Raw genomic sequence first — 11960 nt, 5'->3', positions numbered from 1 at the left:
TCACTACACTATCATCCCCTTTCTCGCATGTGGAACTCTATTTAAGTTATAACTGCCGTTTGAGCGATCGGTGACCAAGACATCTGCGTAGCCTGTTTCGATGCTTCCGCGCAGGTATCGCCATCTCTCGGCTGCTCGGCGCACCGCGCGCCGCGGCGACCGGTCAGCGTAGGCTTGCATCGCGGCAGATATATCTGATCGCCGCTTTTAAAATAAGCCCTGACAACAATCCCTAGCGCAATTTTTCACCACACTAACACCTACTTTCTCGCATGTGGAACTTTTTAGCGATCAGATTGATTCAGAAGAGCAGCGACAAGCGCGGTTGCTACCGTGGTCTGCGCCGGTTCGAGCCGCTGAGTGTGCCGAGCTGGCAGGCGCGGCCGGCGTGCGTACGATCGCAAACAGAAATTCAAGTCTCTGTTTGGGAAGATCAGAGCAACGCAAGAGCTGGCCAAGAGAGAAATGGCCGGCACGGGCAATGCCATAGCGCTGGTGTGCGGCGACTTCAACGCTAACCACCTGGAGCTAGGGTACAAACGCACGACGGCCAAAGGCAGGGACTTGCTTGCGGACGCCGCGGATGCAGGCTTCACCCTGCTAACGAACCCGACGCAGCCGTCGAGGGTGGGCACGTCGGTAGCAAGCGACACTAACCCAGACCTGGCTTTCGCACTGGTTCCCGAGGGAGGAGCGGCCAGGTGGAACAACACCGGCCACAACCTCGGCAGCGACCACTGTATACTAGAGGTGGAAATCCCGCTGGCCCACGAAAAGGGCCGACGAGGTAACAACAAGGAGCACAAGATTGTGGACTGGGACGCCTTCAGGCAGTTCAAGCCGGGCCGCGTAAGAAACATCGACGAATGGATCAAAAGCCTTCAGAAAGCCGCGGAGGACACGACGAAGACCATCGAATCGGACGAGGAGGTGGAAGCGATAGATTCGCGTCTAGCGCACCTCCTGGAAGCCAGACGGTCGCTACAGATGCGGTGGAAGCGACAACGACACAACAAAAAGCTCCGCAAGCGCATCGCGGAGCTCGGGAGAGAGATAGAGAAACACAGCGCTCGACTGTGCAACCTACAATGGTCTGCGCTGTGCAGTAAGATAGACGGGCAACTACACCGCAGCAGCCCCTGGAAACTCCTGAAAACGCTCATGGACGAGACCAAGGGCAGAGAGTTCCAGAGCACGCGCATGACACAAATTCTCCACACCACGGCCAGGAGGCTAGGAGAAGAAGAAATGCATAAACAGCTAAACGACAGATACCTACCGGAAACGAAAAGGGAACAACAAGAGGACTACGATGGCCCTCCAAACGCACATTTGGACCGGGACATTGAAGAATGGGAGGTACGTCGGGCGACGCAAGCCCTCAAAGGCAAGTCGGCGGCGGGCCCGGACGGTGTTTCGAACAAGATCCTTCGAAACCTCAACGACGAATCCATCACGGAGCTCACGATATATTTTAACAAGTGCTGGAGGAACGGAACTCTCCCCAAGGCGTGGAGAACGTCCAAGACAATTCTCCTGCCTAAGCCGAACAAGCCACCGGGTATAGAGGGGCTGCGACCGATCTCGCTCACGTCCTGCGTGGGCAAGGTCCTGGAGCACGTCCTCAACGCCCGGTGGAACGACTACATGGAAAGGCACGGCTACTACCCCGACACGATGCTCGGATTCAGAGCGAAGTTGGGGACGCAAGATGCCATGCTACTTCTGCAGAGAGAGGTACTAGACCCCCCGGGAGGCGTCCCTGGCAAGGACAACCGAGCCATCCTGGGCCTAGACCTTCAGGCGGCCTTTGACAACGTCAAACACTCGGCAATCCTCAAGCAATTCTCTCGTCTGGGCCTGGGCGAAAGATCTTACAATTACGTCCGCGCTTTCTTGTCGAATCGCACGGCAAGACTGTCGCTGGGAGACAGAAAGCTCGAGGAAAGAAGACTCGGAAGCATAGGAACACCGCAGGGCTCAGTGATCTCGCCGTTCTTATTTAACACGGTGATGATCGAGGTCGCCAAACGGCTGAAGGCGCTGGGCCCCGACGTCCGTCACTGCATATACGCAGACGATGTCACAATTTGGGTGACGGGAGGGAGCGACGGGAAAATCGAATCGGACCTTCAGGAGGCGGTTAGAGTGGTGGAGTCCGCTCTTTCGAGCACAGGCTTGCGCTGCTCACCGCAAAAATCGCAGCTCCTGGTGCTGCCGCCACCGGGGCGATACAGGAAGACGGCGGCGCAAGAGGCGGCCAAGAACATCGCCTTACGAACGGAAGACGGCGAACTCATCCCGCACGTCCCCGGCATCAAGATTCTCGGCATGCACGTGGACGGTGTCCAAACCAACACCACGGCGCTGAGAAACATGATCACGAAAATTGGAATAACGACCCGCTTGGTTAAGCGAGTGTCGTCGAGATACAACGGCATGAACGAGCGAGGGCTCTTGCGCCTTCTGCAGACCTTCGTCGTTAGCCAGGTCGCATACGCAGGAGCCTTCCACCGATGGACGAGATCGGAGGAGGGCAAGATCGACGCAGCCATACGCAAAGCGTACAGGAGTGCCCTGGGACTTCTCCCGGGGACGAAGACGTCGGCCTTGCTGGATCTGGGAGTGCACAATACACTCTCGGAGATCAGCGAGGCCCAACGCATGTCCCAACTGGTGCGGCTGAGCTGCACGAGAACGGGCAGGAGCATCCTCGACATGGCTGGCATCAACCCGCCCAAAGGAGGGGAGAACAGCGACACGAGCGACAGAATACCGCTCGGAGACGAGGAGGCGAGGGGAATCATCGTGTTCCCTATGCCGAAGAACGTAGACCCGGAGAGGGACAGGGAAAGGCGCCTGGCAAGGGCGACAGCCCTGGCCAGGATCTACAGACACGACGACGCCGCGGCCTACGTGGACGTGGCGAAATACCCGACTACAGCGAACGCTTTCACCGTAGCGGTGGTCAGATCGTCCACGGGCGAGCTGATCAACGCCGCGTCGGTGAGGGCGAAGACCCCGGGCCAAGCCGAGGAAGCGGCGATCGGCCTGGCGCTGGCGACACCCGGAGTCAAGACGATCCTGAGCGATTCAAAGACGGCGATCAGGAATTTTGCAAGGAGTACGGTATGGGAAGGAGCGGAACGAATCGTGAGACTCGGACGGGCCTCGCGGGATCCGCGAGCCCACAGCCCCGTAACGACCATCAAGTGGTTTCCGGCTCACATGGGCCGGCTGGAAAACGTCGAAAACCGCAACGACGACGCAGACGCTGCAGCCCGCGAGCTCACCATGTGCCGGGCCGGCGAAACGCAAGTCACCGCGGATCCTGACGAAGAAGCAACGAGCGCCGTCCTGACGGACTACGGGGATATCCTCAGAAGACATCGGGAGGCGAGGAGGGAGTACCCGAACCCGCATCGAGACCTCTCTCGAGCGGAGACGGTGCTCCTAAGACACCTGCAAGTGAAGTGTGCTTTGACTCCCGCGTGGGCCAGGCACGCGTGTCCCGAACTTTTCGTGAGTGCTGTGTGCAGTGTATGTGACAGTGAACTCGCGACTCTGTGCCACATCACTAGGTGTGGAAGAAATGCTAACACGGGCGATCCCGCACGGGGCGAGGAAGCCGAAGACTGCGTGGCGGGAGCCGGGGTGCCAGGAGACCGGCTCCCGGAGGGACTAGAGCGGTGCATTCGCTCGGACAATTACCACCAGCAAAAGTGGGCGATCCAGCAACTCGAGGAGGCTCTGGCAAGACAGAGAAGAACGGGAGACCACACGCCGGACTCACCGGCAGCGGGACCCAAATACCCCTGTCAAGGCACCCCCCTCCCTCGGGTCCAAGGCCCGGTGTGACAAGAGACTTTATTCGAATCACACTAGAGTCGTAGTGCGAGCCCTGCGTGGCCGCTGACTACATCTTGCCGGATCTATAAATAAAGTTCTTCTCTCTCCTCTGTGCGCGGACTGTTTCCGAAGGCAGAAAACGCTTCACGATTGCTTGCTTTATTCATTTCTTGCGAACAAACGCGCAGAATCTACAAATTCAGCTCAGCGATCATCGTAGTTGACCATGGAGCAAAAACAGTGGGCGGAGCGCCGCCGACGACGCATCTCATGCGCGCATCGGGCCGTCTCAAATTCACGCGTACGACTAGTGGCGACAGTCGTAACGATCAGTCGCATGCGAATCGCGTGTACCAATCGTACATGTGTCCAGCGCTTAAAGGCATTTTGCGAACTGCCGGCCTTTGTTGAACTGACGATCGCACTTCATGCCAGACGACTCCAAGTACTGCTCGCTCTGCTACTCGGACGGCACACGGATCTGTCCGAGATTTCTCTGCCAGCCCTCATTCAGTGATAAGAAGCCGCCTGGTATTATGTGATGACCAAAGGCTGTCGTCTTAAGGCGTTATAACACCAACACAGAAGAAAAACTTCGGCTGCTCCTCGCCGTAATGTGGGATTGCCGTGCATACAACGAGAACGCAGCCGGAGGAAACGCCGGCAAACCCTACAGCTTCAACTTCCGCTAGGCACGCTAGGTGGCAGCACACCGCAATGCAAGAGGCGGATTCTTCACGGCGTTCATGTTGGAGCCGAGAAACGAGGCGCAGAAGGAAAAGCGTGCGCTATCGCGACTAAAAAGTATTACGCCTTTCTACCTTGCTTTTTGCACTTCATTGCATCTCTAAAACTGGTTTGGGTTAGCGATAGCGCACGCTTTTCCTTCTGCGCCTCGTTTCTCGGCTCCAACATGAACGCCGTGAAGAATTCGCTTTCTTGACGTCGTTTTTCTCACACAGGTCTCACCCAGTGTGAGCGGGAGCCTTCTTGCTTCTGCTTCAGCGTGTACACAAGCTTTGCCACGCAAAGCTTTCTTTGCCGCTGCACCGCAAACGCCGTCTGCCTGGATTTGCAAAATCTTCCCCCCGTTCTCTTCCAAAACCGGAGGTTGCGTGCTTACGTAGGGGCTCTCCTATTGGCTAGTCGCTGAGGCCACTTCCGGGAGGCGAGTGACTGTTCCTGGCGGCCCAGAACTATTCTAGTTCACTCTACCAGAACCGAGCGATTTGATGAGCGACTTGGTCCGCGGCGAAAAGTAGTTCGTCGCTAGTCGCGTCGCTCCCCTAGTCGCTTGCAAAATCGCTCCATGTGGTTGGGGATTATAGGCCTCCTGCGCTGGAGTGATGATGATAATGATGATGATGATTAAAGGCCTCCCCTTTGAATCGGGGTGACGGCGTGCGCCGTCTAGCCTATCTTAGTAGTTTGAATTTAAATTTAGTCCCTCAACTCAGATTTCTTTTTAATTCTGCCCTGCCGCTACCCCTGGCTGGGATGTTATTTTATCGACTTCCCTGCTTTTTTTCCACCAATACTCTAGCCGCTGCTTAGTAATACCTACTGCTGACCAGTTAATGTTTCCATCTACTGCGAAGCCCAGTGCCTCAGGAAGTAGGACTTTCCCCCCAATTCTATCCGGCTGAATCTTTTGGCATCCTATTACTATGTGGTCGATTGTTTCTTTATCCCTGCCACATACAACACACGTCTCATCCTGGGACGAATATTTGCTCATGTAAGTTCGAGTTCTCAAGCAGCCAGCCCGCGCCTCAAAGAGCAACGCACTACCTTTATTGTTGTCATAAAGTTCTCTTTCCGGATCTCTTGTTTGCTTGCTTTGCAGATTCCCAGCAATCCCTTCTTTTCCATCCTCTCTTTCCACATGAGCGTCTCTGTTTCCTTCACTTACTTTTTAACTGCCCTCCCTTGTTTATTTGCCGCGGTCAAGGTATATTTAGTCGCCAGCTTTCGCGTCCTCTTTCGCCATTGGGTGTCCACACTTTTAAGGTACACGTACCTGTGCACTCTGGCTGCCCAGTTCTTCTCATCTAAATGTCTAAGCCGCTCCTCAAAACGTATCTTACTTTGCGCTTCCCTCGCCTCAAATGAAGCCCAACCCATATCGCCTTGTACCGCTTCATTTGTAGTCTTACTGTGAGCTCCCAGTGCTAATCTGCCGACTGCCTTTTGGTTAATCTCCAGTCCCGACAGGATATCGGACTTTAAGCATAATACGGCATTAGAGAACGTGAGCGCCAGCACCATTACCCCTTTCCAGATGCCTCGCACTACCTTGTAACCCCAAAGTGCTCTATGTTTCATTACTGCTGCATTTCGTCTCTCTTTCAGTTTGAGGTGTTCTTCATGGGCATTCAGGTAGCCTTTTCCTTCATTAAGCCAGATCCCCAAGTATTTGTACTTATTTACTAATGGTATGGCTTCCTGTCGAATTCTTATTGGTGCTGTATGAGCTTCCTCGTTGAACACCATGACTGCAGATTTCTGTGGGTTAAAAGGTAGGCCTAGGTACGTTGCCTCATCAAAACAAATGTCGGCCAGTTTTTGAAGGTCTCCGCATTATCTGCCAGCAACACTATATCGTCCGCGTACATCAATCCCGGAATCCGTTGCTCCACCAACTCTCCATTGCTTCGGTACGACAAGTCAAAGCCTAATCCACTCTCCTCCAATCGTCTTTCCATTCCTCTAATGTACAGTGTGAACAGCAATGGCGAAAGGGGGCACCCCTGTTTTAAACCTCTTCGAATGTACACGGGCTCTGTGCCTGTACGTCCTTCCCACGTAATATGCGCCTTGTTATCCTCATATATTGCCCTTAGCAGCCCCACAAATTCTGACCCAATCCCCTCTTCTTCCAATATATGCCACAGCAATCCCCTATCTACGTTGTCATAGGCTCCCTTTATGTCCAGAAGCAGTAGCCATGTTGGTCTGCCCTGTGCTGCCGAAATTTCGATGGTCTGGGTTATTACGAAAATATTGTCTTCTAAGCGTCGACCCGGCCTAAATCCATTTTGCAGTTCCCCTAAAATACCGTTACTTTCCACCCACTTCAACAACTCGACTTTGATGGCTTGTATAGCTAATCTAAAGAGCACTGACGTGACTGTAATCGGCCTGTAAGAGCTCGCCTTGTCCTTCTCTCCCTTGCCTTTATAAATCAAACTCATTCTGCTTTCGCGCCATTGCGTGGGAATCCTCTCGGATTTTATAGCGCGCTCGATGGCTCTATACAAGTGCGTCTTTCCCGCTGGTCCCAAATGGTTGATGATCTCTCTTGGGATACCATCCGGTCCTGTTGCCGTACTTCTGGGAACACTGTGTTCTGCCTTTTTCCAGTCCAAAAATTCGATATTAAATTCTTTATCTGTCGCTCTTCTATTGGCCACATGTGTCCGGGTAGCCGATATCTCGCGTGTTTGGCCGAAAGTATTTGCTATGACTCCATGTAGGTATTTTATTGCGCTGTCCCCAGAACGTTACCGTCCCCGTCCTGTATCTGAGTCTGCACCTCTTTAGTCGTTGTTCCCAATGCTTTTAAATGATTCCAGAATTTTTGGGGGGCGCTCTTATCCTTCTTACGTATACCTGATACCCATTTCTCACTCGCAGTTTTAATCTTTGCTTGTACTAGTTTTTGCACCTCAAATTTCTTTTCTCGGTACCGGCTCCACCGTAACTGCACCTCTTCATCCTGATATCCCATTTGTTTTGCCTTTCTGTGCAATCTAGAAGCCCGTTGTCGCTCTACAATAGCCAGTTTAATTTCCTTGTCCCACCAGCTTCGTGGTTTCCTTTTACCCCTCCAGCGGTTTTGTTTCCTTACTTTGTGTATTTCCTTCTGTATACAATTCACAACCTCGTCATATTCCCACACCTTCGTGGGCTCGGCCTCTAATTCTCTTTCGATGCTATTGACAATGTCTGCTACCTGCTTTTCGCTCAATTTCGGGAGCCCAACCTCCGGTGTTTCCTGCCTAGCCCCTCCACTGTCAAATTTCAGGAGTATACGCCTGTGGTCGCTGCCCAGGCTGTTTTCTTCTTCTTCATCTATCGTCATTTGGTTCAACCGCTCGTACGTGTGCTCCGAGACCAGGCCGTAGTCTATGCAAGACTGTCTATTGCCGCTTTGCCACGTTATCTGCCCGTCGCATTTATGCTCCCGGTTAACTATTACTAGTTGCTGTTCTTCACACATATCTAGGACCATCGAGCCGTTATAGCCCGTATATCCATCTAGATCCTCAATGTGGGCATTATCACCTCGCCGGATTCTTTAAATTTCTTTATGTCCTACCTGAGGCAGTCCACCAACTCTTTATTTTGTTCTCTGGCGTCATTCCCTGTCCACAGATAGGCCACTTCCAACCGTGTCTTTTTTCCACCCACCGTTCCACAAACCCATAAGTGCTCCTTACAGCCCTGATTCTCCCTTTGCCAATTCCCTCCTCGCCTAATTAACATGCCCACGCCCCCACCTTTCCTCTCTCCCGCTGCCCTGTTGCACCCCACCCATACGTAGTCATCCATCACTGGTGGCTCCTCCATATCTCTCAGGTGGGTTTCAGTCAGGGCGTACACTTCAATTTCTTCTTTCTCGAGTTGGGTTTGTATCTCAATCCATTTTTCCTGCTTGCGGCCACCTTGCATGTTTATATAACTAATTTTAGTTCCGCGATTTATTTTCCTTTTCTTTGCTTTACGTTTCCGCCGCCGTGCATCAGTGCCCCCTCCCTCCTGCCCTTCGCTACCGCCTCCACTCAGTCCGCCTTCTTCTTGAACGTTCGGGGCCCCCCTAAAAAAACCAGTGCGCGGGCTGCCAGTCGGTGCCCTACATGCTCAGCTAGATGGCTACTGAAGTGTATGCCGTCGAACACAAACGCCCCGTTGCGGCCTGCACGGACCAGGTCCCGGTTCAGGTTGACCACCTCAAACTTCATCGTTTTACCCAGGGTCCAAAGCTCCCTGTTTGCTGCAACCACCGCCCTTTCTACGTGGACCCCTTGTTTCTGCACCTCCGGCACCGTGCAAACCGCAATCTGCACATCCTCCGAGACCGCCCTCAGCTCGGTGACCCCCTTCGCAATCTGCTTTGCGAACCCTCCCCCGCCTCCCTGCAACACATCGTTCACACCCCCCATTATCACTACCAAGCTGCGGTCCTATTCTATCCCAGAGTTGCCCCTTTGCCTGTTGCATTACTTCCCCGACTCTTTTTCCGGGAAGCTTACTCACCTTCACGCGTTCGTCGTCTCCCACCCTCCCCTTAATCACCTCTCCCACCCTGGCCATGTTGGAGTCGCCGACAACTATGACTTGGCGCCCCCTCTCGCCTTTAACCGGCCCTTTTGCAGGTGTTCGGGGGCTACTGTGGTTGACCACGGCAGCAAACGACCTGGCTGGCGATCCACCACTTTCCGGCGAAGCCTCGGGGCTTTCTTTGCGACCCGAGTCCGCTCTGCGTTGACGGACACCGCTCTTGCGCGCAGCATCAGTCGCTCCCTGTGGCTCTTCGTTCTTGCCGGCGTGCCGCTCATCGTGCTGATGCCGCGCACTCACGTCATCTCCTACCGCCGGAGTGACGAGCTCTCCCACCCGCTTTTCCAACTGGGCCTGTCTTTCTCGCGCTTCGCCCATCTCGGCCATCGTGCGCACCAACTGGGCGGTCTTCGCCTGCCCCGCCTTGTCAAGCTCGGCAACCCGCGCCTCGAGAGCCACCCGCGCTTCTCTCTCCTCCCTTAGAGGTGTTGTGCCACCAAATTTGTTGCTTGTGCATTCTTTGTTGCAAACGTTTTATAATTCGTTAGAAAGCATGATACATGCTCTCACATGCACATATTCTGAGTGAAAAATTTATTATCGCACGATTCATGTGAACAGGATTCGGTTTCGGTTTCTGGGCGCCGATTCAAGCAGTGACGTCACAGTGTTGCGAGGAGACTCTGCCACAGCGGCGCTGCGGTACGTTGCGACTTTACTGCGGCGTCTGCTCCCCCACATACGTGCTTCACCACGGAAGTAAACACGCCGACTCGTCACGTCAAGCCGCGACAGCTCCGACGCGGATTCTTTGTTTGCATCCTCGGATGCCGACAAATGAAAACCATGGATATGCAAACCATGAAAATGATAAAAAAAACGCAAAAAAAAAAAAAAAGCTGCCCCCGCCGCGAATCGAACCGACAACGTTGACCGGACGGGCGGAACGCGCGAGACCACTGGGCCAACGAACAATTTTTTTTTCTTTAATACATGGAAATTTTAGCGAGAAGTCAGCCAAGACAATTGACACACAATATAAACACTAACAGACAGAAAATGGTAAGCCCGTCAGTCTAACAAAGGTCGGCACCAATTCAAAACTCAGGCAAGCAAACGCACGCATCCAAAAGATGCAGCCACTCTGGTGGATCACTCTGCGCGACGTAAACGCTCCGTACCAACGCCGCCTGTTCCCGAAAAATGACCTTGGTCGGCCTAGGGGGTTCAGCATGCCGATCAGTCATGCGGCACTTCCACAAGCTAAACAAACCTAGGAGCACAAAAACGTCATACGGCACCCGATTAACGTCCTCAAATGGCAAGAAGCGAATGGTGTATGGGGTGATGTCAATGTCCTTTTTTAGTGTCCGTTGCAAAACGTCCCAGAAAAACACCGCGTCACGGCACAGCACAAAACAGTGGTCAATAGTTTCTGGTTGGTTGCACAAGCGGCAATTGTCTGACCAAGGGATCGACATTCCTTTGTCTCGCAGCCATGTTTTAACTGGAAGCGTTTGCGAATGAAGCTTAAAGAAAAACGTTTTGGCATTTGGCGGCACGCACATACGCTTGACACGGTCTAAAACATTATTCGTATGGTCCCGCAAGTATGGCTGGCGATAAAGAGGCACGGGGAATAGATTATGAATTAAAGTGTTCGTCATAGCTGTCCTTGAAAGACTAAACAGGTACTCCAGAGAAAACCGCGCAGTAAGGAAATGAAAAGTATCTACAACTTCTTTTAGAAAACCCCATGGCGGCTTTTGGTTGACCTCACCCGTAGAAACAAGGAGAAACGGCAAATGGTAACTTATGCGCTCTTGAATTACAGTACGTAAAAATGGATGCTCCGCCGACTTGTAGAAGAAAAACCGAGACACAAGTTGGTGCACAAACAAATGCATTAACCCAACACCACCAGACCGTAAAGGAAGAAACAAATTATCTCTGCGCATTGGCTCCCATTCAGATCCCCACACGAAGGTAGCAAACACTCTGTGTAGAGCCTGGACTTTCGCCCGCGCACAGTGCAGTACCTGAAGCACATAAACAAGCTTTGCTACCAAGAAGACATTGCAGACTTGCGCACGGGCAAATACAGAAAGTTCTCGCCCCATCCATGCCTGCGAGGCACGCTTGACATGCGTGAGTGCTGAAGACCAGTGTGGTCCTGAGTTCCTTATTTGGTGCAAAGGCACGCCAAGGTACTCAAGCGGTGTGCTGTCCCAATTAATACCTGCAAATTTGGAAGGTTTGGTTCCCCACAGGCCAAGCCAAAACCCCTTAGTTTTCTCCATATTCATGACCGCTCCAGACACGTCACAAAACTCCTTAGTCAATGCAAGGGCTTCGTGAACACTACGCTTGTAAACACAAAAATAGGCAATGTCATCAGCATACGCAAGAACTTTAACTTCACATGACGCTAACGAAAAACCACGTACTCTTTGACTCTTTTGTATGCTAACACAAAGAGGCTCTATGTACAGTGAAAACAGTAGCGGCGATAGAGGACAGCCCTGTCTAACAGACGATCTGATCTGAACTGGCTTCGAGAGGATGCGATTGACGACAAGTTGTGTAGTGCAATTCTTGTAGCAAAGCTGAATGCCTCTATATAGCACATCACCTACATTAGCCGCTTCCAAAAGTGCAAATAAAAAGTCGTGAGACACCCGATCAAATGCTTTTGCAAGGTCAATTTGGATAAGGGCCACCTGTTCAACCGAATCAGACACGCATTCCAATATAGAACGAGCAATATGTATATTCGTTTGAATACTTCTGTTCCGAATACCGCACGTTTGGTGAGAACCAACTAAACT

Source organism: Haemaphysalis longicornis, unplaced genomic scaffold, assembly GCF_048455015.1.
Source record: "Haemaphysalis longicornis isolate Haplotype H1 unplaced genomic scaffold, Haemaphysalis longicornis Haplotype H1 scaffold_1, whole genome shotgun sequence".
Lineage (NCBI taxonomy): Eukaryota > Metazoa > Arthropoda > Arachnida > Ixodida > Ixodidae > Haemaphysalis > Haemaphysalis longicornis.
This window is presented reverse-complemented; position numbering follows the sequence as displayed.